General features: G+C 48.1%; 1 protein-coding gene across 4 annotated transcripts in view; it reads right to left on the bottom strand.

Moving 5' to 3' along the window:
- The window catches only part of LOC135226560 (small integral membrane protein 8-like), a 75,944-nt gene extending 56,506 nt beyond the window's left edge, over positions 1-19,438 (bottom strand). The window contains exon 1 of one of the 4 annotated variants that reach the window (XM_064266233.1): positions 19,289-19,438. The gene's annotated coding sequence lies outside the window, so the exon portion shown is untranslated. Of the gene's footprint in view, positions 1-19,236 lie in introns of all 4 variants that reach the window. The other 3 variants (XM_064266234.1, XM_064266235.1, XM_064266236.1) reach the window with 3 other exon arrangements.
- Positions 19,439-23,932: the final 4,494 nt, after the last annotated feature.

Below are 23,932 nucleotides of genomic sequence, written 5' to 3'. Positions count from 1 at the left end.
GGATCCTGAGGGGCGCACCCCTCACGATCACTCCTCAATACCTCGCCCCTCCCGGTGTAACCCGAGGAGGTTTGAAGGTATGGGAGAGGCAGACCTGACGCTCCCTCCTCGCTCGCTGGCAGAACCAGCGGGCTTGGTAGGACTGCAGGCGATCGCCAAACCCGCTTGTGGTGATCGAGCTGCAGACCTAGTCGAGCCGTTCTCGCTGTGGAGAACGGCTGGACCGAGAACAGCGGCCCCGGTCTCGTGTGTCAGAGGAGCTGTGCTGGTCGCCGTACCCGATCGCTCTCTGCGAGAGCGACGGTCAGGCGACCGGCGAGCTCCACTGTCACTGGTGAGATCGGTGCGTAATCCACACGGTGCGTCAGTTCGCTGGTACCAGCCGTGGCTGGTTGCCGGCGAACGGGGGGACCTCTTCCCAGCCTCAGACCGTGGCCGGTCATGGACCGTCACGTCCGCCCGGGTAGCCAGCTGCTCGCCGTAGAGAGCGAGAGCTGGTCTGGTGAGAGTCGCAGTGAGCGGCTGTCACCAGTCTTCCGCTCCGTGCCGTGAACCTGACGCTGAGCGGACTCAGAGGTCTGGTTCCTGGCTGCACGGTCACTGTTATGCGACCGTACACTCGGTACCTCTCGCGAACGAGCGGCCGAGCCGGATCCTGCTGCTGTGGCCGAACCACTGACAGCAGGCGAGGAAGTGCCGGTGTTAGCCGGCACCCCTCTGGTAGTAGTCTTCTTCCTTGCGGGAGAAGAAGACGGGTCCTGCTCCCGAAGGAGCAGGGCGACCAGCGGAAGAACCCCCCGTCTCACCGGAGCGAGACGGGCCCTTAGAAGTTCCCGAGGAGACTTCTTAGGGGGGGGGGAGGCAACCTTCTTCTTCTTAGGCGGTGGGGCCTTAGAAGAAGAAGAAGAGGCGGCAGACGACGACGACGACGAAGAAGACGATGAAGACGACGACGACACCTTCCTCCTCTTCTTCTTCTCTTCGTCAACCTCTCAGGACCGACGTCAGATCTGTCATCCAGGACGGAGCCGGGGCTGCTGTTCTGCCGAAGCAACAGGCCCGGACGTACCTGTCCGAACAGACCAGCATCGGGAGCAGCGGCGCCAGGGACAGGAACAACATCAGCAGGTGCGAGCAATCAGGAACGGCAGTCGAGACGGCAGGAGCAGGAACAGGAAAACAGCAGCGGTGGTCACGGCAGGTACGGCAGGCTGTGTGGGCGTCCAGATGGTCGAACCAGCGGCACAGACGTCCTCGGTACCGGTGGGAGGTCCAGGGGCGAGCTCTTCGGGCACGTGAAGTCCGGTCGCGGCAGCACGGCAACCCAGGTGGCGGCATCACACTCCCCCGAGTTACGGCGACTGGCCCCTGCACCGAGTGTGGGTGTCACAGAGACCGCGTGCTGGGTTGTACACCAGGTGAGGAGGTGACGCGTAGCCGGGTGTTGTAAGGGTCGTGGTGTGGGTTGTGACCGTTGCATGAGTGACCGCCACGGAGCCAGCGAGATGATAGAGCAGCCCCTGGACACTCGGCACGCCCTGCAGCCCCAACGATGCCCACACCTGTCCGAGGTCATCCTTCACGGCAAACCGCACCTGAGGAGGCAAAACAAAACGCTCGGGTGATTAGAAGGATCCTCTACCCGCTCGCGCGAAGACGAGCGGATAGAGGACCCAGAGTACAACTCTACGTCAGGGTATCTAGCGCCCTCCTCCACACACTCGACACGTCAGGAGAGGAGAAGGACCTAGACACCCCCCCCGAAGGGGAAGGCGCGAGACGTGGAAGTTGAGCGGGTGGCGGCGGAAGAGAAGACGAAGTGTCCGTCACCAAAGGAGTCGCGGGAGAGCTTTCCGACGACTCCTTTGCAGGCCTTCGCTTCTTCCTGCCCTCATACAAAGTCCACTGCGCCTCCGACCAGTCATTACATACATCACAGGGCTCGGCCCGGGTGCATTCGCGCCCCCGACACCGAGCCACAAAATATATGAGGGTCAATCTCCGGGAACGATCTGAACTTCCCACATTTACGCCCTTCGATACCCGGGCAAAGTCTCCTTGGGGTAGCGAGGCGAGGAGATTCCATCATAATTCAATTGAAGGCAGTAATTATTATGCAAAGAGAGAATGATTGTACTTACAATACTCTTTCATACACAATTACAACCAAATACTCAGAAAGCAAACGACGAGCAGCGGGCAGAGAGCGATCGAACAACACACGTCCATCCACTGTGAGGCCGAAAGCAAAAGTGGTTTGTTACCTCCCAGTCGCGCTGCGCAGCGCTGTCGGACAAGCAGTTAACTACCGAACCCCTTGTTCGAAAGCTTACGACCTATCCAGCTGCCGCTAGTACCTTCCTATTGTAAAAGGACCGAAGGTTTGTATGCCGTGTCGGAACAAACAATTGGAAAGTGATCACTACTATACCTATCATCGATCACTCGCCAATTAAAGTCCATAATGGCATCGGCACTACATATTGACAGTCTATGGCTGTTTAAAGTACCGGTCTGTACATGGAAATGGGTGGGTTCTCCAGTGTTTAAAGACCAACCAATTTATTTTTCACTTTCAATAATGGATGACAGGCAGTTTCCTCTCTCATTAGTAATTAAATCCCCCCATAAAGGATTTCTTCCATTCATATCACCTAGGATGATGAAAGGCAGAGGAAGCTGTCTGATTGAGATTACAAAAATCAGTACTAGGGAAAGCTACATTGGTGGAAGATATACAGAACAAATTGTATATTTACGTGCCAAAAACACTTGCACTGCAACAGCTTGCAAAGAAGAATTAACAGGAAAATGCTTGTGTGGTAGTATCATGGCGAACATATAACAGTGCTCCACCCCGGTTTCTATTGTTTTGATTTAGATGTGAATGGTAAGCAACATATTCTTTAGGGCAAGGAATAAAATCACTGCTGAGCATAGTCTCCTGCAAAAGCTATACAAACAGGAGACAACTCAAAAATTAACATTTTGAGCTCCTCCCATTTAGCTCTCAGGCCCATGACAATTCCACTGAAGAAAATTTAAGAAATTACTTGAGTTTAGAGGCCTTGATAATAGGGCCTCTTTGAAGATATTTTGTCTTCGTAGGGTTGCCAGGAATTTGGGGAATCCTACTTTGTTTTTTCTTAGAGGGAGACTGCCTGCCACCCTCAGCCTCCTTTCTTTTTGGGACTGGCATTGCTACCTGCATACAGGAAGCAACTTCTGGTTCTTGGTTGGCTGCCTCCGTAGCTGGTGTTCCAGGCTCCCAAGAAGCCATTGCATCAGCTAAGGAGGGCGACTCCCCACAAGCGGCATGCACATCAGCAAGGACAGACGTAAATTCCAAATTACTCACACCAGTCAAAACTGATGCTGCTTCTAAAGAAATTGATGCACCAGCCAAAGCTGATGCTGCCTCCAAAGAGGTTGATGCATCAGCCAAGGCTGAAGCTGCCTCCAAAGAGGCTGATGCCCCAGCCAAAACTGATGCTGCCTCCAAAGAGGCCGGTGCACCAGACAAAGCTGATGCTGCCTCCGAAAAGGCCAGTGCTCCAGCCAAAGCTGATGCTGCCTCCGAAGAGGCTGGTGCACCAGCCAAAGCTGATGCTGCCTCTGAAGAGGCCAGTGCTCCAGCCAAAGCTGATGCTGCCTCCAAAGAGGAGGGACCGGTGCACCAGCCAAAGCTGATGCTATTGAAGTTGTAGACATTTATTTTGAGCTTTACCCAAGTTGTTTTTGTTGCTACTTTTCTGTTACATGGGATTTTTGAGTTTTTCCACCTGTTCTAAATGAATTTGAAGCAGTATTTGAATTAACTTTCCTCCTTCTCAATTGTTGTCTATTTGCAGCAACACTTGCAAAAGATACTCCTGGTCTTATATATTTGTTCAGTACTATTCTTCTGGCTTCTGCAAAAGTAACTTTCTCAAGGACTCTAGTATATTGTATTTCTTTCTCAAAAAGGAAAACATCACACGAGTTCGAGGAGGACTGGTGTGCTTCCCACAATGAAATGCATTTTGGTTCAGCATGGCAATCACCATGCTCAACTTCTCCACAATTTATACAAATTGCAGGGTTTCCTTGCAACTTGGATCTACAGGATCAATAATATGCCCGTATTCCTGACAGTAAAAACACCTCCTTGGTCTCGGCACGTACTGTTTCACTTTATATCTGTACCAAGCTGCTTTAATAAAATTTGGTAACTTAAAAGAATTAAAGGTTAATAACAACTGTGGCATAGGACACAATGCCCCGTTTACTTTCTTTTTCAGTCTTTCCACCTTCAATACCCCCTCCCCTGATCTTTAAGTTCATCTTCCAGTTCCTCTTCAGGATGAATCATAAGGTGAGGAAGCATATATAATTCCTTTGGTATGATTGAAGGTATCGTGTGGTTTACATTCACTCTGAACTCCTCCCAGTAAACTCAGAGATTTCAATTTCTCACTTTCTTCTACTGATCTAGTCTCTACTAAAAGCTTATTCTACCATGTGGCAATATCTTAGGTTCCCTCCCACAGCATTTTACAATATCCCTATGTACTTCAAAAATATTCATAACTTTATCCTCAAATGTAATGGTTAGATATTTATCAAACTCATTAGGGACACATCCTCCAGATTCTTCTAATGATTTTCTTCCTACAAAAGTTTCTTCTCCCTTGATGGGAGTATATGGGTGCCAGTGTAACCACACTGGACTGAATAGTCTTTCCATGTCTGGTTCCGTGCAATGGTCATCAGGATTTTGGGGTTTCAAGTTCCTCATAGAATGATATATAGCAAATTCGTCTAGGTTTTTCCCCATACCCACCATGGAGCCACATTTAGAGGATGCAATTCCCTTACTGGGGCACCCTAGGGGTACAACCTAGATATACACCCCACATCCAGTACCTTGAGGGTCATCAGTCCATCGAGATCAGACCCAGCAACTGAATGCAGGGTTTTGACATAAAGTTTCCCCTCGCTCGAACACGTTGGGTACTCCAGTTCTACGGGTGGAGAGGCATGCCGTCCCACTCCACCCTCCTTCAACTCCAGAGAACAGTAAGAGCAAGTCCAAATTCATGCTAAGGTCATCAACAAAATCCATCCGGACAGAGGAAGGAGAGAAATTGTGAAAATAGGAGGAGGTGATACAGAGTTACCAGGATTAGTCAGGATGCTCTGAATTGACCTTAGTGGCATGGCAGTACCTACCGGGATGAATAAATCACCCCACCACCATTGCTCAATTCTTCATTGCACCACGCAAGCCCCCCCACTACAGCAAAGTTCCTGGTCACAAGGGGGGTCTGCCTCCAAGACTCCGCAAAGAATTCCAGTCTGGCCCCGACTGGTGTCTGAAGGACGAGATCTTCATTTGTTGTTTTTCGGTTTGAATGAAGCTCTTCCTCTCGAAAAAACCTCTCCCTCGAGGAGCTGCTCTGAGGGGGGTGCCCGCGAAAGGGTTTGACTTTCTTCGGGGGTTTGCTGAATGTTGACGTGGAAGGAACGCGGACGTCTTGAAGACTGAACCAAGAGGTCCTGGGTCGCCTTTTCTTGCAAACTCTGTGCAAGATCCTTTATCATAGCCTGGGGGAAGAGATGGTCCGAAAGAGGCGCAAAGAGCAATTCCGCTTTCTGAGCGGGAGATACCGACTTAGCAGTAAAATTGCACAGCAGTGCTCTTTTCTTCAGGAAGGCAGTTCCAAAATTCGAAACTAGCTCCTCCGAACCATCCCTGACGGGCCTTGTCCATACATGACAAACACGCTGGACAGCTCCCCCAGACTGAGAGAATCAGGACTTCTAGACTGAAGGTCCAAAACTCCCAGACACCAGTCTAGGAAATTAAAAACATTAAGGGTATCGAAGAAGTCCCTTCAAGTGGTGGTCAGTCTCAACCGGAGTCCAGGTCACCTTAGCAGACGCTAAGAGAGACCTCCTCTGGGCGTCCAACTAAACTGGAGAAGTCACCCAACGCGGACGAAGGGACCTTTATCCCCACATCTCCTTGGTCTCATACCAAACTCCTCCTTTCCGGCGAGTCTAGAGGGTGGATGGGCGAAAGTGGTCTTGCCCTGATCCTTCCTTCTGGACATAAAGTCTTGAAGTTTCTTAAACGCCCTCTTGGTCGACAGAGACGTCTTCATTTCGACGAATTCAGGGGTCTTTACGGTCTTGGACGACGAAAGTTGTGAGGGAGGAGACCTAGGGGCTGTCGGTGGAACTTGTCCCCGAATGCTGAACGTAACAGCCTAACAAGAACCTTGTAGTCCGAGACAGCTGAAGCTACCGGCTGTTCTTCCTCTACGGAACTCCCTGGACTACTAAGCTCCCCTTCCTCCCGAAGAGGAACTGGAGAACGCCTATCAGGAGAGGGAGTACGTCCCTTAGGCTCAATCCTGAATAAGACTTCCGTTGGTTGGAAGTATCCACTACAGGTACGGAAGCAGCCGTACGTTGATCTTTAGATGCACGGAACATCTTCCGAAAGAGAAGCATCCTTAGAAGCCACGTTAACTGTCTTAACAGAAGCTCCCCTACGAAAGGAAGCGCGAGCTTCCTGACGAGCGGCGCCAAAAGCGTCTGCTTAGACAAGCGAGCGCGTCCTGCTTTGCAGTCTCCAAAAGCGTTCCTGCTCGCTCGAAAAGCGTCCTGCGGAGCGTCCTCAAAAGCGCCTGTCTATAACCAGAAGCGTCCTGCTTCGCGCGCCGAGCGTCCTGTCCGAGCGTCCTTAAAAGAGTCTTGAAGAGAGCTTCAAAGCGTCCTGTCTAGAACGCCGAGCGTCCTGCCGAGCGTCCCTCAACCGCTACTTGCGAGAGCGCAAAGCGTCCTGCTTCGAACGCCGAGCGTCCTGACGAGCGTCTCTCCTGAGAGAGTAAAAGATCTGCTAGGAGAGCGAGAACGTTGACGATCCGGAGGCGGAGAGAGAGACGAGCGAGCTGAGAGAGAATGAGGCCGCTTCGTCCTCTTGACGGGCAGCCGAACGTCCTTCCTACGCTTAGGCTCGACTGCCGCCGGGCAAGTCTCTGAGCCACCAGCGACGTAATTCTGTCCTGAAGGGACACAAGGATATCCTTCGTAGGTGACGAAGGAGCAAAAGAAGGGGTGGCAGGGACCGAGACCAGCGAGAAGGCAGGGGCGAGGGGGGACGCCTCCTTTCCCTCCAGCAGGCACAGCTATCTGCCTCCCAGGTAGAAACAGCCTGCGCGCGGAAACGAACGTCCTCATCGGCAGAAAAGCCCCTCCTCTCTTCTGAGGAGGAAAGGCGTCACAAGCGTCCTCTGACGAAAGAGGAGACATAGGACGTGAAGCGTCCTCAAAGCGAAAAGTCCTTTTCAACGGACGCGAGTCTCTCCGAGCGCTCCACCCCTTGCGCGGGGAGGACGCTTCGGAGGACGAAAAGCAATCTTTCAGGATACGCGCTCGTGCGCGCTCCTTGGCAGCCTGGGATTTAGCAACAAGGCCCGCCGAAGGGACGCCAGATCGGTGGGGAGCCCCCGTAACGTAACTCTTGCGGCTTTCGACATACCCACTCCCTGAGTCCTGGGAGTCCGCTAGAGGTCTAGGGCTAAGGGTGGCATTATGGGGCCGATCTGACGCCCCCTCCACAAACACCAGGGGCACCAACACAAACCCTCACTGGGCCGGTCTCCAGGGCCAAAAAACTTTAGATTCGAGAGCACGAACAGACTCCAGAATCAGAGAAGGGTGTTACCCTCTCCAGACACAGCACCGGGGCCCGAAGGCAACAAAACAGGATTAGGTTGGGCAAAATCTACTGGTGTTAGAGGAGGAGAAATGTTACTATCCTTACCTTTAGTAGAGCTGCCTTGGAGGAAGACCTCCTGACTCTATCGCGCTCTAATTTACGCCGATAGGTCTCATACATCCTCCATTTATCATCATCCAAATCCTTTACATTCATTGCACCGATCATCAACCACGCAAACATGCCCCCTGCAATCCATACAAACTGTGTGAGGATCAACTGAAGGTTTAAGAAAGCCTCACCTTACATTCACTCCTCACACACACTCTGAAACTTCCCGAACTTGATCCAGAACATACTTGAATCTAGAAAAGCCAATCCAAAATCAAAAACCAATCCACTATTCCGCGTGCCAATCCAACAATCCAGAAGTCGATACCAAAAGTCAATCCAGATAATATTTAAGCGAGATAATGAAAAAATCCTAGACGGAGGTACTGTAAACAGATGTTTGCAGCACCGGCGACAGAAAAAATATGAATAGAAAATGGGAATGGTTCCTGATATCCGCCGCCCAGCGGCGGGAATGGGTACTACCACCTGACCGCCCCACTACGTGTGCCGCGAATTTTGAAATTCTGTCGGACGTCAGAAAAATAAGCTATATATATATCTGTCAGGTAAGTTTCATGAACAAATTGTGATTTGTTCCGACACGTAATACAAACCCTCAGTCCTTTACATAGGGAAGACTCACTTCTTGGTGGGTGGAATCTGAGTCTTGTGAACAGACTGGTGTTCGTCCGACCTTGGTTCCCTCCCTGGTCGAAAGAGCAGAGGGAGGGACCCTAGCCTCTGTTCAACTGATCGGAGTGTGCACTGCGGGATCAGTGGGCAGACCTCTGGACCAAATTCATAAGAGGGAGGCAAGCCTTCCTTTTATGAATACCAAGCAAGAACTAGTTCCTACGCAAGAGCCAAATATAAAGTCTTGGGTTTGTCTCTCGCTGGCGTCCACTTCCCCCTTGTTAGGGAAGTGGTGGAATGGAGCTCGGTTACGTAGCCTACCTGCATCGATCATCCAGTCCAGCGTGGTGACGACCGCTGCCTTCTGCCCGCAGGGAGAGGGAAGAAAAGAGGAGGAAGAGAAGCCAGTCACACTCTCATTCATTCTTCCATTCATGCAGTCTCACAAGGAATGCTATCTTGTCCAGTCAGGGAGCTGGGTAAGCTACACAACTTGCTGAGCAGCCACCATGGGTCCCAAGGAAAAAGTGTCGACAGACCTGTGGGCGATATCCCGAAGGAGAGCCTTCTGATGACACCTTGGCTGGTTTACACGTTTTCTTCCTCCCCTCGTAGCGCTCCCACTGCTCCTCCGACCAAGACACACAAACAAGTGTCAGCGGGAGAGCATTCTCGCCCTCGGCACCGAGTACATACTTCATGAGGGTCAACATCCTCAAGTGATCTAAAGGCCCCGCACCTACGGCCCTCCACGCCAAGGCACAACCTGCGGCTGACTGTGGGGCGGGGGGGTCTCTCCATCTCGTGGCTGCTCATTTCAGCACAACACAAAATCAATGAAAAAAGGAATACTAGCAAGTACTTACAGTCACACTCCAAGTACTACCAAAGATACAATCATACACAAGACTTTGTCAAGCGAAGGCGAAAGCAAACGACAAAGGCAGGCAGAGCGGCGAACAACCCGTCTTACTCCATCGGCGGCCGAAAGGATAGTGAATGTTTACCCTCCAGTCGGGCGGGACTCCCGACTATTGGACAAGCAGTTAACTACCGAACCACCTTGTTCAAAAGTTTACGACCGGTCCAGCTGCGCTATAGGGTAAAATACCGCAGGGTACAGAGTGGACCATGTACGATCAGCGTGAACAATCCCAAAAAAAAGTACATTATAACGCGTCCTGACATCGGAGATGGGCATCAGTCGCGACTTGTTGTTGGTGAGAAACGGAGCTAAAGACCTCTACTCTCCTTTCGAAGTAAGTATTTTGTCCAAAGTTAAACAGAGGGTAGTGAAAAGGGTGTCAAACGTAGTGCAAATCTCACAAAAACACGTTCAACATTTTTACTTACAACTCGAAATATTTAGAAGATTGACGCCATCTCGATGTTTACGGAGTCGCTTGTGTCAATAAACTAACCATTTCCTGTGATAAATCCGCACACCACTTGTACCCACAGACGCTGGGGTACTTTCATCACAACAATCGGAAAACTTTCCCCTCACCGAGTAAAAAACAAATGTTTGGTAGAAAGAACGACGAAGAGTGCACTTCGATAATTTTTTAAATAAAATAGTAAAACATCAATATTTTACATATTTATGATGATTAATTTGAAAATATCGTATTGAAAAGTAACTCGATTCTGACTCAAATTTAAGTAATTATTTTTTGGAATTAGAACGTTCTTTTAAGTCCTGTATTATGATGTCACGACATCTTGACTTTCGTACCTATTGTAAATAATTGCTCTACTCAACTTTCTTGCAGAACAGTTTACCAGTTATTCATGCAGATTATCAGCTCTTCATGTAATTGGTATAATCGTAATGCGCATATATATCTTTATTATTTACTTTTTGGATATATGAAGATGTTTTACTGCCGGATTATCGCCGTAGTGTGACGCAATCGTTTTCGGTCCCTGGGCCTCTGTTTTCGCACCATAAGAAATTATGGGGCCGAATTTGCAATGACCAGAAAGTCGTTAAAAGAGGAAAGTTAGCATTGAGGGGCATATGTTTTGATTGAGAAAAATACAAATTTGTTCAATAGCTAGCTTGTAAAAAATACTTGATTACAAAAAACTTGATTGACAACTAAGCAGCATACCTACTATGGGTTTCAGAAACAGTGCAAGCACGTTTTTGGGCAATACCTATTTCTGTAACGAACACTCGTATCAGAACGAGATTTTGCTATAGTGCATTACACCCAGTGCTGTAATTTATAAGGGTATCGTGAATCACTAATCGTAAAGAATAACGTCACTTGTCCTTGTACCCAGAGACAAAAACTCCATTATGCAGAAATGGATATGAACACGAGTATAAAGCTCCACCTACCCTCTCCCCCCCCCCTCCACCGCCACCCCTTTCCTTCTTCGTTCCTTCGCCTTCCTTTCTCTCTCTCTCTCTGTTGCCATTCGGTGTGTGTTGACCCTCCAAACTGGGTATAAGACTACACGCAAAACGTTGAAATTGGTGAAATTAGGCTATGTATTGGAAGTATATATACATAAATATTAAAGCAATTTTATCATTATTGCATTACTATGACAACTAGAATTCATGGAAACAGTTTATAATAATGAATTGGCGTATGTGTGAAGCCTCCACTAATGTGGCAACGATGATTTTGCCATTCTTAGTATGCAAACATTAAAGGTTACATTTATTTCTGGCATATGGTTATTAAAGAAATTCAAAATACTAATATAGACTAAAATCAATGAAAAGTGCTAGCAAAAACAAGAGCAAAAAAAAAAATGTATATAATCCACTTATCCGTAGTCGTTCCTCTATGGTTTTCGGCAGCCAGATGTACGAAAACGTTGGAACATTTGATTGTATCTACTTTAGAAATATCTGTAATTTTTTGGAGTAATTTGGTTGCAAACAAGGGATAATATACATGAATTAAAATAAAATTTTTAAATAAAGTAAATTTGAACTAAATAACGAGTAAAGTAAACAATTTAAGGAATAAAACTTTGCAGTTTCGTCGTCTGCTGTTCATAACTGTGTTTGTGGCGCGCGCGCTTAGGAACCAGGAACAGCAACTTGTTTAAAGTGTAATGTGGAGTGAATTGAGACCAAAATGTGTATAATAGCAATCAAATAAGCACTGTGGAGTTTCAGTTGTGATGGCAGTAAGGATAAAAAATGTTATTGTTATAATACAATTAAGTTTGTTCATACTTACCTGGCAGATATATATATAGCTGTATTCTCCGAAGTCCGACAGAATTTCAAAACTCGCGGCACACGCAGTGGGCGGCCAGGTGGTAGTACCCATTCCCGCCGCTGGGAGGCGGATATCAGGAACCATTCCCATTTTCTATTCATATTTTATCAGTGCCACTGTCTCCTGAGGGGAGGTGGGTGGGCACTTAATTATATATATCTGCCAGGTAAGTATGAACAAACTTAATTGTATTATAACAATAACATTTTGTTCATGAAACTTACTTGGCAGATATATATATAGCTGAATCCCACCTTCGGATGGTGGGAAGAGACAGAATAGGATTTGTAGGAAACTTAAATTAAGTAGATGATATACACCTTGGTTCCTCACCTGTTAGCAAAGTAGACTCTGTGATTACTGTCACTACAGCCTGCTTGTGCTTAATCAGAGTTGCCAGCCAGGTGGAGACCTGTAGTGCTGGTGCGCTCTGAATGCTCTGTCAACGGGGACGTGACCTCAATGTGACAAGAGCATAGAGCCATACAAATGAGGGCAACGAAGCAACTGACCACCACCTGACCAACTAACAAAGACCCCCTGAACACTAAGCTAAAAGATGGGAGGTCTTCACCAAAGCCTCACCACAACCAAAAAACACAACAAAACTAAAAACTAAAACCTAACCTAAACCTAACTAAGGGATAGGGAGAGAGCTACCTTTCAGCCCCCAAGACTGTGTCTGCAGAAACGTATGGCCCAAGAGAACAACAGTCCTCGTATATCGTTCTCACATCTCTCAAGTATGTGGAGGCGAATACTGAATTGCTCCTCCAAAAGGTGGCGTCAAGGATGTCCTTGATCGACATGTTCCTTTGGAAGGCGCGAGGTTGCAACAGCTCTGACCTCGTGAGCTTTCACTCGCAAGAGGCTCAAATCGATCTGTGTGGAAGACGATATGAGCCTCTTTAATGACGTCCCTCAGAAAGAACGCCAAAGCGTTCTTGGATAACGGTATATCGGGTCGTTTAACCGAACACCAGAGATTATCTGAGGGACCTCGTACTTCTTTAGTCTTGTGGACATAAAACTTTAGAGCCCTGACAGGGCACAGGACTCTCTCCGGTTCTTGGCCCACAAGGCTTGTCATACCCTTGATTTCAAAGCTCCTTGGCCAAGGGTTCGACGGGTTTTCATTCTTTGCTAAGAAAAGTGGACTCAAAGAGCAGACAGCATTGTCCCCCTTGAAGCCCACTCTCTTACAAATGGCCTGAATTTCGCTACCTCTCTTCGCCGTCGCCAGAGCAGTTAGGAAAAGAGCCTTCTTAGTCAAGTTCCTAAGAGACGCTTCATGTAAAGGTTCGAAAGGACTCGACATTAACAGTCTAAAGGACTAAGTCCAGGTTCCAAGAAGGAGGCCTCGCCTGAGGTATCTTGGATGTCTCAAATGATCTCAGGAGATCGTGAAGATCCCTGTTATCAGACAGGTCTAGTCCTCTGTGTCGGAAGACTGCCGACAGCATGCTCTTATATCCCTTGATGGTCGGGACCGCCAGTTTCTGCACATTTCTTAAAAATAGCAGGAAATCGGCTATCTGGCTCACAGAGGTAGAGGAAGAGGAAATTCCCTCCTTTGCTACAACCATGCCCTGAAGGAAGCCCACTTCGACTGGTAAACAGCTCTCGAGGACGATCTCCTAGCATTGGCGATCGCCTTTGCAGCTGCTTTAGAAAAACCTCTCGCTCTGGCCAGCTTTTCGATAGTCTGAACGCAGTCAGACCCAGAGCGGAGAGGTTTCGGTGATATCTTGCGAAGTGGGGCTGTCTGAGTAGATCTTTCCTCCAGGGCAATGTCCTCGGAAAGTCTATGATGAATGACATTACCTCTGTGAACCATTCTTTCGCGGGCCACATCGGGGCGATCAGGGTCAACCTCGTCCCCTCCGATGCCGCGAACAACTTCCTTACTACTTCCCCCATGATCTTGAATGGCGGGAAGGCATATAAGTCCAGGTTCGTCCAGTCCCAGAGCAGTGCGTCTATCGCGACTGCTCCCGGATCCAACACAGGAGAGCAATAAAGAGGCAACCTCTTTGTTCTCGACGTCGCGAAGAGGTCGACTAACGGACACCCCCACAGTCTCCAGAGCTCTCGACAGACGTCCTGGTGCAACGTCCATTCCGTCGGCAGGATCTGATCTTGTCGGCTGAGAAGGTCTGCTCTGACGTTCTGGACTCCCGCGATAAATCTCGTCAGGATCCTTATCCGTCTCGCATCTGGCCCACAGCAGAATCTCCCTCGCTAAATAAAACAGAGGGGACGGGAGTGTGTACCTCCCTGCTTCTTTAGGTACGCCAGGGCTGTGGTGTTGTCCGAGTTGACTTGGACTACTTTCTCTGCAACCTTTTGTTGGGGAAGAACTGTAGCGCCAGACAAAAACCGCCGCTAGTTCCTTTACATTGATGTGCCAGGAACACCTGTTCCCCCTTCCAGGTGCCTGACACTTCCCTCCCCTCCCAGTGTTGCTCCCCCATCCCGACACCGAAGCGTCGGAAAACAACACTAGGTCTGGCTCAGAAGCTTTAGGGACAACCCCTCTCGAAACTTCCGAGGATCTAACCACCATCTTAGATGGTTCTTCACCGATTCGGTGATGAAAAGGGTCGCATCCAGATCCTCTCTGACCTCTCCATTCGTCTGCTAAGAAAAACTGGAGAGGTCTGAGGTGTAGTCTTCCCAGGGAAACAAACTTTTCCAGCGAGGAAATGGTTTCCCAGCAGACTCATCCATTCCCTCGCCGAGCAAGCTTCCTTCCCAGGAATGCCGAGACTTTCTCTAAGCCTTGCAGCTGTCGTTCCTGGGACGGAAACGCTCGAAAAGCCACTGAATCATCTGAATCCCCAGATACACGATTGGACTGTGTTTGGGGTCAGATGCGACTTTTGTGCCACAGGAAGGGGGGTTGACTAGAAGTCCCAAGGGACTTCGCCAAGGTCCAACGTGAAGTGAAGGTCCTTCAGACACCTTTCTTCTGACGATGCTCTGATAAGCCAATCGTCGAGATACAGGGACACTCTTATTCCTGCAGAATGTAACCATCTCGCTACGTTCTTCATGAGCATGGTAAATACCATCGGAGCCGTGCTTAAACCGAAACAAAGGGCTCGGAATTGCCAAACTTTGTCCCTTAGCATAAACCTCAGAAACTTCCTTGAAAGAGGGTGGATAGGCACGTGAAAGTATGCGTCCTGTAGGTCCAAGGACACCATCCAGTCGCCGTCTCAGGCTCCTAGAACCGACTGAGGTGTTTTCCATCTTGAATTTTTTCTTTTCTACGAAAAAGATTCAAGCTGCTTACGTCCAAGACTGGACGCCACCCCGACGACTGTTTTGGTACCAGAAAAGTCTGTTGTAGTATCCTGGTGACCCCAGGTCTAGGACCTGCTCCACACGTTCTTTTCGAGATCATTTGTTCCAAAAGATCTAAAAGAAACCTGCTGTTTCTCCCCTTGATACGACGGGGAAGATCTCTGGGAGTCGTTGAAATGAAAGAGGAGGAGGGTCTACAAAGGGGATCTTGTACCCCTGTTCTACTATCTTGAGGGACCACGCATCTGTATCCTCTCTCTCCACGCTACCCCCCCGCAAAGAAGAACTTTTTGTTTTTTTAGCCTGGCTCCGACAGGCATCTGAAGGACCTCTTCTCTTGCCAGTCCTCTCCCTCGAGGAGCAGCTCTCGAGGGAGGAGCGCTCCGAAAGGGTTTAACCTTCCTAGGAGGTCGTCCCGACGACGACGTGATAGGGACTGCAGGACGTCTAGAAGACTGGGCCAAGAGATCCTGGGTAGCCTTCTCTTGTAGGCTCACCTGCCAGGTCCCTTACCATAGCCTGGGGGAAGAGATGGCTCGAAAGAGGTGCAAAGAGAAGTTCTGCTTTCTGCGATGCAGAAACAGACTTCGCTGTGAAATTGCATAATAGCGCTCTCTTCTTGAGGAAAGCAGTGCCGAAATGAGACACTAACTCTTCCAAAACCATCCCTGACGGCCTTGTCCATGCATGACAACACATTGGACAGCTCCCCCAGACTCAAAGAATCAGGACTCCTAGATTGAAGATCCAGGGCTCCTAGGCACCAGTCTAGGAAGTTAAAGACTTCCAGAGTCTTTAACAGACCTTTCATGTGATGGTCTATTCCGTGGGTGTCCAAGAAATCTTCGCGGACAGACAAAAAGGGATCTCTTCTGGGCGTCTACCAGACTAGCAAAAAGTCCCCTTGGGAAGAGGACGGGATCTTAATTCCTACTTCCGATTTGGTCTCATACCAAATGCCGCCTCTCCCACTCAGCCTTGAAGGAGGAAGGGCGAAAGTCGACTTGCCCTGATCCTTCCGACGTTCCATCCAGTCCTGCAATTTCTTGAATGCTCTCTTAGTGGATAAGGAAGTCTTCATCTCCACCACTTCCGAAACCTTGCCCGACTTCGAAGAGGAAAACTGAGAGGGCGGAGACTTAGGAGCTGCAGGCTGGAAACTTTTTCCCCCCCCCCCCAAACAATGAACGTAAAAGTCGTACCAGCACCTTGTAGTCGGAAACCGACGAAGCTGACGGCTGTTCTTCCTCCACTGAGTCAGCCGGACTACTATGTTCTCCTTCCTCCCGAAAGAGGCAAAGGAGATAGAACCTCTGGAGAGGGCGTGCGCCCCGCGGGTCTAGCCTTCAACAAAGGCTTCCGAGGAAGACTAACATCCGCCTCTTCAAAGCGACCGACCTTCTGTCGATCTTTAGAGCTCGAACCACGAAGAGCTTCCTGACCTCGCTGCGTGTCAAGAGAGGAAACTCTAAAGTCTCTCTCGAGGAGCGTCCTTACGCTTGACGCTCAAGCGTCCAGCTTTCGCTTTCGAAGCGTCCTTCTGAGCGCTCTCAAAAGCCTTCTCCACAGGCAAAAAAGCGTCAAACAAAGCCACCCGACGAGCCGTCCTGCCGAGCGTCTTCAAACGCGTCCTCCAAGGCGTCCTGTCGAGCGTCCTCGGCGTCCTGACGCGTGGGCGGAGACAGCGACGAACGAGGAGACAGAGAAGGAGACTGCCTCGTCCTCTTGACAGGCAGTCTAGCGTCCTTCCTCGCTTAGGCTCAACTGCTGCTGGGCGAGTCTTCCGAGCCATTAAGGTCGACAATTGGTCTTGAAGCGACGCAAGAATACTCTTCGTAGGTGAAGAACCGAGAGGAGGTGAAGGGCTGCGCCTGCGAGAAGACGAGGGGCGGGGGGACGCCTCCTTCCTTCTCACAGGAACAGCAACCTGCCTCTCCGAGGCGCGAGAGAAGCGCTTCTCAGCGTCGTCCTCGGACGACGTCCTACCTCTCTTCTGAGGAGGAAACGCGTCATACGACGCAGGCGACGACCGCAACGAGAGCGGAGAGAGGGGACGTAAAGCGTCCTCCCTAGGAAAAGTCCTTTTCAGCGGACGTGAGTCACTCCGAGAGCTCCACCCCTTGCGCGGGGAGGGCGCCTCGGAGGACGAAAAACAGTCCTTTAGGATGCGAGCCTGAGCACGCTCCTTGGCAGCCTGGGAAGTAGCAACAGGTCCTGCCGAAGGGACGCCAGATCGGTGGGGAGCCCCCGTAACCCTCTTGCGGCTTTCGACATGCCACTCCCTGAGGTCTGGGAGTCCGACAGAGGTCTAGACCTAGAGGCATTATGGGGCCGATCTGACGCCCCCTCCACAACACTAGGGGCACGATCACACACATTTAGTCGAGCCGTTTTCAAGGGCCAACACTTTGGACTCTAGAGTGCGCAATGACTCTAGAATCAGAGAAAGGGCATTACCTTCTCCAGACACAGAACTAGGGCCCTCAGGCAACAACACAGGATTAGGTGAAGCAAATTCTACTGGTGTTAATATAGGCGAAATGTTACTTCCCTTACCTTTCGTAGAACCGCTTTTAGAGGAAGACCTCCTGATCCTATCGCGTTCTAGCTTACGCCGATAGGATTCATTACACCTTCCATTCATCCTCAGTCAAACTTTTGCATTCAATGCAACGATCAACTAGCAAACAAAACATGCCCCCTACACCCCATACATACTGTGTGGGGGTCTACCGATGATTTCGGTAGCCTCACCTTGCAATCACTTCTCACACACACTCTGAAGCTCACTGAACTTGATCCCGACATCACGTTCATACAAAAGCCAATCCAAAATCCAAAAACAGTCCACTATCGCGTATGCCAATCCAACAATCCAGAGTCAAAACCCCCAAAGTCAATCCAGATACTTATAACGAGTTAAATCCAAAATCCTGGGCGGAGGTCTGTAAACAGGTGTTTACGACAAACCGGCGACAGAAAAAAATATGAATAGAAAATGGGAATGATTCCTGATATCCGCCTCCCAGCGGCGGGAATGGGTACTACCACCTGGCCGCCCACTGCGTGTGCCGCGAGTTTTGAAATTCTGTCGGACTTCGGAGAATACAGCTATATATATATCTGCCAAGTAAGTTTCATGAACAAACCACCGATTACAAGGTAAGAATGAATTCAGTTCAAACCATGACCCCGGGAATAAAAAGTTTCATACTTTCAGTAATATAGGGTAAAAACCGCATGGTACAGGGGTGGACCATGTACGATCAATGTGTACAACCCCAAGAAAAGTACATTATAACGCGTCCTGACACCGGGGTAGAGGTCTTTAGCTCCGTTTCTCACCAACAACAAGTCGCGACTGATGCCCATCTCTGATGTCAGGACGCGTTATAAAGTACTTTTTTTGGGGTTGTACACATTGATCGAACATGGTCCACCCCTGTACCATGCGGTTTTTTACCCTAGGCAACAAAATGTTGTTTTATTGTGCTGATTACAACTGCAATCTTGAGTAAGACAATAAACTTTACATACATACGCTAACATTGTTCAAATGAAGGCTGGGAAAGATGATTTTCGTCACTGATCAGAACCTGTACATCCCACGGTAGCCGCCATATTGGATTTCAAAACTGCCTTGAAAACATATTTTACGAAGAGCGTCACATGCTTATTTTAGTTCGTATGGGGCTTTCATATATCACATTATGTTGACGAAACTTCAATCTTTTGAATGGTATGCTTGGAGTTGTAATTGTATTCTTGTTTCACCATTTAAATATCGAGTGAATAAGACCTGTCCACCGTTATAAGGGTTGGTAGTCGCTGGTTTTTCCCCCTAAGTATATTCCATATGTAAAGGACCGAGGGTTTGTATTATAGCTAGCCTATGTGTCGGAACAATTTCCGTTTCAGCGCTGAATGGCCTTAGGTACCTAGGTAGTTGGCATGTAGCTTACGCCAAATGTCTATAGGCTACTACTACTATGTAAATCAATCAATCTTCTACATCCACTTTTTTTTATATCAGCCTAGGTACCTGAATCTGAAAAAAATTAGGGTAACTACTTCTACTAGGTATGAGGGTAAGCTTACTAGGTAGCCTACCTACGTTTAGCTTATTGTGAAACAGCGCAATCATTGCTTACATTTCCCATAGGCTATACCTACCTACTACCTATAGCAGCCCCGGTATGCAGTACCAGACCCTTTACATACTACCTACAGTACTGAAGCAATTAGAACAATCTCGCACTGAGAGTCTGTCACCTACCTGTCTACAGAAGAAAGAGATTAGACATATTAAGCAGGAAGTTTAGATTCTTTAGAACGGGCTCTAGTAGTAATAGTAGTAATAGGCGGGATAATTCTTTGAAACGGCTCCTTTGCTTTGTGTTTCTTTGAGTGTCTTCTCTCTGAAATATATTTTTTTAGAAATTCCTTCCTATTTTCCACTTCATCCCTTAGTAGATCTACCAATAATAGTATATTCGCTACTAATTCCTCTTTATTTTCCTGATATGGTTGCTGCTCAAAACTATATTTCTAATTTCATTGTATGCTGGACATTAAAGTAAGAAATGTTCTACATTTTCATTTTTTTCCTCACAGCACAAACATTTTGTATCTTCTCCTTTTATCCTATTTTTCTTATTTAATCCTAGTGTACCTAGTCAGGCCCAACTGATCGGCACTGTTTTTTTTTCAGTGTTGTCATACCAGATTTCTTCTCTAATGCTTTCTTTATATTTTCTGTAGATTCTTAATGCTGACTTTTCATTCATTTCTTTCTGCCATATTTTTCTGTCCCAGTTGTTTATTGTTTCTCTTAACTGTTTGTCTTTAACTGCTTCAATTATGCTTAAGTTTATGTTTATTCTTTCTTATATTCTTTCACTTGCATTATCCAGGTATTTTCTCGTTTTCATACTGATCCATGGTATGGAGGAGTTATGGAGTTCCATTTGACAACGTCTGTGTGTCTTATAGAGAGAGAGAGAGAGAGAGAGGGGGGGGGGGGGGGGTGGGGGGGGGGGTGGGGGGGGAGTTAATTGGTGGTTGGATGGGTAATGACTGAATTGGCTGTTGGTAAGTTCTAGGTTGTCTGCTGGTGCTTTTAGTTGTTGGGAGTTCAGTGTTTTGAGCGAGTCTTTTTTAGTCAGTCTTTGGTCAGAAGCTGTGATAATCAGTAGTGTTGGCAGCAGTCTGTGGAAAGTGTTGAGGGCATTGAAGTTATTTGAGTAGTGTGTTATTGGTTTGTTGTTGGGTTTGATATTGGTTGCTTAAGAGTTGTTGTGCTATGAGGTTTTTGTTGAGTTGTATGTGAGTTCCTGTTGGATTATATGTGAGTTGTTATGGTTGAGGTTGTTCTTGGTGTTGTTAGTGGGTGTGTGTGTTGCCTTTTTGTGTTGGTGATTGTTTGTGCAGTGGTCTTGGGTTGTGGTTGTGTTCCTTTTTGTTGTTGTGTTCCTTTTTTGTTGTTGTGTTGTTTAGTTGTGGGGTTGTGGTCCATGGGTATTGTGTGTTTTATTTGTTGTGGGTTGTGGTTCTTGGTTGTGGTCTTTGTTTCTGTTGGTATCTCCACAACCTTGACCAGCAGACAGCACAGCATAGCCTGGAGTATCTGCGGTTGGGTGAGTACATGTGTTTGTTTTTTGTTCTGTGTGTAGGCATAGGTCAATTGTCCTGCTTGTATTCTGTAGTGTAAAGAGGAAAGTGTGACTGAGGGTGGGTTTGGCAGCTGGAGTGATTAGGTTTATGTGGGGGGGGATTTGCCCAGCAGTTTTTAAGCTTGTGATCCGGCCACATTATTTTTGGGCGCCCGAACAGGGACTGTTGGTGCGGCAGCTGCAGGACAATTGGGGTATTGAATTGTGTGATTGGTGGAGAAAGTGACGATGGAAGGGTTGAAGGAGTTAGAGAGGCTGAAGGAGGAGTTGCGGTTGGTGAGGGAAGCTAAGGAAAGATTGGAAGTGGAGAATAAGGGGTTGAGTTATGTAGAGTGTGAGGAGCTGAATAGCGAGTTATAGGAAATGAGAGGAATGCTAAGGAGTGCAAAAGTGGAAATGAAAGAAGAGGTGAAAGGAGCGGAAGAGAGAATGGTTGAGAAAATGGACGAAAAATTTGTGGTAATGATGAATGCAGTGCAAGATGATGCAGGAAATGATGAAGGGATTCATGGGAGAGGGAGCTGTAGGAGGTAGGCCAGGAGTGGTAAAGAAAGTGAAAGAGCGAGTGGATGAGAGTTCGAGTGACAAAGGTGATTTGGTTGTGATAGGTAATGGAAAGAAGGCGAAGACACAGGATAAGGATAAACCTGCGGCCAAGAATAAGAGGGGGTTCTAAGGAAAAGAAGAAGACTAAGAGAAAGAAGGTTAGTAAGGGTGACAGACAGGATGAGACTAGGACTGAATACATTGGGGAAAGGGCTGAGAGTGATTTAGATAGCAGTGAGTGGAAACAGGTGGGTAGAAAGAAGAACGGTAAGAAGAGTGTAGTCAAGAGTATGGACGTGAGTATGGAAGTGGATTCGCTGTATTCGGAAGAGAGAAAGAGGGGTCAGAATGGAAGTAGTGAGAGTGAGAGTGAGCAGGAAGTACGAAAGGCTGTGTATATGAGAGAGGTACCCCAATGTGCACAATACGAGGAATATGGTAGTAGGGACATAGGGTACTTTTTTAAGGAATATGAGAGGTATTGTGAGGCAAAGTATGGGGATAACAAAAGGGTCCGGGCAAGAGAGTTAGGTAGCTTTTTGACAGGATTTTTGTTGAGTTTGTATGGGGTGATGATGAGTGTAAGGAATGTGCTGTATAAAAGTGTGAAAGCTAGAATTGCAGAACAGGCAAAGAGGATAAAGAGTAGTGTTAGATATAGGAGAAAGCAAGATTTTGAGGAGGCAAGAATGAATGTAGGTGAGTCATTGTCAATGTATGTCTGTAGGTTAGAAACATTATCCAGGAAAAGTTTGGGGACAAAGGGATAAATGAGTGTAAGGAGTTAGTGCGGAAGTTGTTGGCGACTGTACCAGAGAACATATACGAGTTTATGAATCTGAAACGTAAGGATAAAATGCGATGGACGAATGAAAGGTTGACGTGGAACGACATTTTAGAAATAGTAGAAGATTACGAGTTAGATAGGTGCATGAAAGAGAGTAGAAGTGTTAGTATTAGAACTGAAGTAGCTGAGGTTGTACCAGAGTTTAAAAGCTATAGGGAGGCAGTTTTGGAAGGGCTGAGGCAAATGGCAGTGAGTGGTAGATAGGAGCGTTAGGGCAAGTAAAGTGAGTGTAGTTAGCCGTAAAAGAGATAGGAGTGCGAGTGTTGGAAGAGTAGGGTCAGTTAGTTGTGAGCGAGAGCAGCAGTGTTATAGATGTGGTAAGCCAGGACACAAGAAGAATGAATGTTGGTGGGCATTAGGAGCATGCTTCGGGTGAGGGCAAAGGGGGCATTTAGTGAGCGAGTGTAAGAAAGATAGGAATCTTAAATGTTATAGGTGTGGACAGGTAGGGCACATAGCTAGTTGATGTCGGGGTACCTGTATGAACGTGGTTTGTGGCAACTGTGGGAAGAACGGGCATTATGCTAGGATGTGTAAAGAACAGTGTGCGAAATGTGTTGCATGTGGAGTGAAAGGTCACATGGCGAGTGTGTGTAAGCAAAAGAGGATGAGTCAGGCTGGAAATTCGGGAAACTAAGTGAAAAGGGGATTCAGTTGGGTGGGTCCTCTAGTATGCGAGAGTATCTTTGGAGAGTGTGATGGGTGAGTGGTTGAGGGTGAATAAATGTGAGCCGAGTGTCAGTGAACAAATGGGTCTGGAAGATCGGCAGTTGGTGTTGGTTGAGTATGGGAGAAAGCGGAAGAAGGTAAAGAAAGGGAATGAAAGGGAGAAATGTGAGCTGCATGATAGAAGGGTTAGTGTTAGGGTAAAAATGGTGGATAAGGCATGTAATACGGACGACTTTGAGGGGAGGAATAATACATGTAGTGTGTGTGGGTTTGAATTGTCAGGGTTTAGTGAAGTTTCACCAGGAAGGGAATCAGATGGTAAGGATGTAGTTGGCAGTATGAATGAGTCTCTTCTGGAGTTTGGCAGGAGTGTAAATGAGCTAAGCGATTTAGTGGCAGAGTTACGAGAGATGTTCGGACAAGAGTTAGAAGGGGACCTTCTCAGCATATGATGGGTCGTCATTGGCTCTTGGGGCAGTGCAGAGGCCGAAGAGGATCCAAGGTAGTTGTGCCTTCCAGTCGGGGCCTGTGCAGTGTGCCATCAGGGAGACCATGAGGGAGTGGTGGGTACTTTCCACAATGCTGTTTACTGCAGGGTTGTAGGCCGTGGTGGTGTGGTGCTTCATCCCCTCAGGCATGCCAGGGACATCCAGAGTTCTGAGGTGACGTCGTCTAGTACTCCGAAGTGGCTGATCCAGCTGGAGAGGAGGGCTTTGGCATAGGCATTTGCAGTGGCTTCCGACATTGGGGTGGCCTGGTGGACCGGTCGATCACCATCAGGAGGTATCTGGCACCGTTGGATGGGGGACGTGGGCCAACGACATCCACATGTATGTGCCCAAATCTCTGCCTGGGTTGGGGGAAGGTGCCTACTCCTGATTCGGTGTGCTTTCCTATCTTGCTGCTCTGGCATGCAATGCAGTTCTTGGCCCACTACCGGGAGTCCCTCTTGATCCTGTGCCACATGAACTTCTCCGTCAGGAGTCTGGTTGTTGTGCAGGGCGACGGATGGGACAAGCTGTGTATTACATTGAATACCAGCTTCCACGGGAAGTCAGGGTCGGAGGCTTGTTCTCGTGCTAGATCTTTGTAGTCCACGCCGAGGTGCAGGAAATTTATTTCAATTCTCAAGAGGGTGTCAGCTACATGGTTCCTCCCACCGGGGACGTACTCGATGGAACACCCG

The sequence above is a fragment of the Macrobrachium nipponense genome, chromosome 14 (assembly GCF_015104395.2).
Source record: "Macrobrachium nipponense isolate FS-2020 chromosome 14, ASM1510439v2, whole genome shotgun sequence".
Lineage (NCBI taxonomy): Eukaryota > Metazoa > Arthropoda > Malacostraca > Decapoda > Palaemonidae > Macrobrachium > Macrobrachium nipponense.
This window is presented reverse-complemented; position numbering and strand designations above follow the sequence as displayed.